The sequence below is a fragment of the Zootoca vivipara genome, chromosome 12, assembly GCF_965207765.1.
Source record: "Zootoca vivipara chromosome 12, rZooViv2.hap1.1, whole genome shotgun sequence".
In the NCBI taxonomy this organism is placed as follows: domain Eukaryota; kingdom Metazoa; phylum Chordata; class Lepidosauria; order Squamata; family Lacertidae; genus Zootoca; species Zootoca vivipara.
In genome coordinates, this window is record NC_142595.1 from 50,685,044 (window position 1) to 50,687,333 (window position 2,290).

Below are 2,290 nucleotides of genomic sequence, written 5' to 3' on the forward strand. Positions count from 1 at the left end.
GGTGCCAGCCGGATGGGCATGACTCTGGCTGGAGGCGAAGAGAAGGCGGATCCTGTTCCCGCCCCGCAAGGGAGATTGTTGCTACCTTGCGGTTGCCAAACAAAAACTCCTAAGCATTTCTCAGCTGCCCAAGAGGAAGACTTCTCTCTCTCGTTGCAAACCCGAACCCGTGTCCTGCGGGGAGGCTGCACCTGTTGGGCGCCTGCCTGCCTGTTGCTTCGCCTGGAAAGGCACAAAACCACTGCCCGACTTTTCAGGTTTATACATTTTATTAATTTTACAATCATTTTAACCTTTCGAAACTTGACTTCCACCCCCCCCCTTTCTGCGCCTCCTTAAATTTATTTTTAATATCTTCTGCATATCCAGATTCAATTAATTTGCTCCTTTATTCATCTACTTTATATACTCTTATTAAACTGCAGGCTGTTGCAATAATCCTGCCAATGTTCTTATCTGTTTACAATTTATCTGTAAATATTCAATAAACCATTGCCATTCTGTTATATATGAAAACGTTTGTTATCTTGATTTTTTATTATTCCGGTAAGTTTCGCCATTTCTGCATGTTCCGTAAGTTTTTGCATCCATTTTCCCTTTGCTGGGATTTCTGCTCCTTTCCATTTTGGGGCGAGTAACATTCTTGGGCGCCTGCCAGTTGCCTGTTCTGAAATGCGGCGATGCCAAGGGCCTGAGATTAGGAATTCAAGTCAGTTAAGACATTCCCCCCCCCAATAGCGCAGGATTTGATCTGAGCAGGGATGCATGGAGGCAGAACCTCAGAAGGGCTGAGACTTGATCCCAGGACGATGCACAGGGATGCAAAATGAGAGCTCCACTGAGCACGTGCAGAGAGCACCTTGGTCCTAGCACAACTGTCCTGGCCCTGGGCTCAGCTATGAAACCCTCGCTGGTTTAGCCCTGGGCCAATTGCTCAGCAGGAATATAGTAGCGGCCCAGTCTCTGAGACTCTTCATCTCAGGGTTGTGGGTTCAAGACCCACGTCGCATTGCAGGGGGTTGGACTAGACGAGCCTCGTGGCCCCTTGCAACTCAATGCCAATCACCCATCTCCTACTACCCTACTGAGAAAAACCCCTCCCCACCCTCCCACTATATATATAAGGGTCTGGTGACTTCTGTTTCAGTGTATCTGAAGAAGTGTGCATGCACACGAAAGCTTATACCCAGAACATACAGTACTTAGTTGGTCTCTAAGGTCGGTGCTCTAAGGGGACCCAGGTGGCGCTGTGGGTTAAACCACTGAGCCTAGGGCTTGCTGATCAGAAGGTCAGCGGTTCAAATCACGTCAAAATGCAAGTAGATAAATAGGAACCGCTACAGCGGGAAGGTAAACGGCGTTTCCATGTGCTGCTCTGGTTCGCCAGAAGTGGCTTTGTCATGCTGGCCACATGACCTGGAAGCTATATGCCGGCTCCCTCGGCCAATAATGCGAGATGAGCGCGCAATCCCAGAGTCGGTCACGACTGGACCTAATGGTCAGGGGTCCCTTTACCTTTACGGTCGGTGCTACTGGACAATTTATTTATGTATTTCGACTGCGTCAGGCCAACATGGCTACCTCCTGAGCCCTTATTATACAGAGTCAGACCACTGGTTGGTTTGCAGAATAACAGGGTATTAAATGTTTTAGAGAGGATGTTCCTCTCCTGAAAGCTGTCCTCTATTGCACATGCCCGGGTTTTATCCAAATACAGTGGTACCTTGGTTCTCAAACTTAATCTGTTCCGGAAGTCCGTTCCAAAACCAAAGCGTTCCCAAACCAAGGCACGTTTTCCCATAGAAAGTAATGCAAAATGAATTTATCCGTGCCAGACTTTTAAAAGCAACCCCTAAAACAGCAATTTCACATGAATGTTACTATCTAAATGGCCTCGGTCCAGTATACCTGAAGGAGCGTCTCCACCCCCATCGTTCTGCCTGGACACTGAGGTCCAGTACCGAGGGCTTTCTGACGGTTCTCTCGTTGCAAGAAGCCAAGTTGCAGGGAACCAGGCAGAGGGCCTTCTCGGTAGTGGCACCCGCCCTGTGGAATGCCCTTCCACCAGAGGTCAAAGAGAAAAACATCTACCAGACTTTTAGAAGACTTCTGAAGGCAGCCCTGTTTAGGGAGGCTTTTAATGTTTAATTGTTTTATTTCATTTTTCTGTTGTAAGCCACCCAGAGTGGCTGGGGAAACCCAGCCAGATGGGCGGGGTATAAAAATATTATTATTATTATTATTATTATTATTATTATTATTATTATTATTATTATTATTATCATCTAAC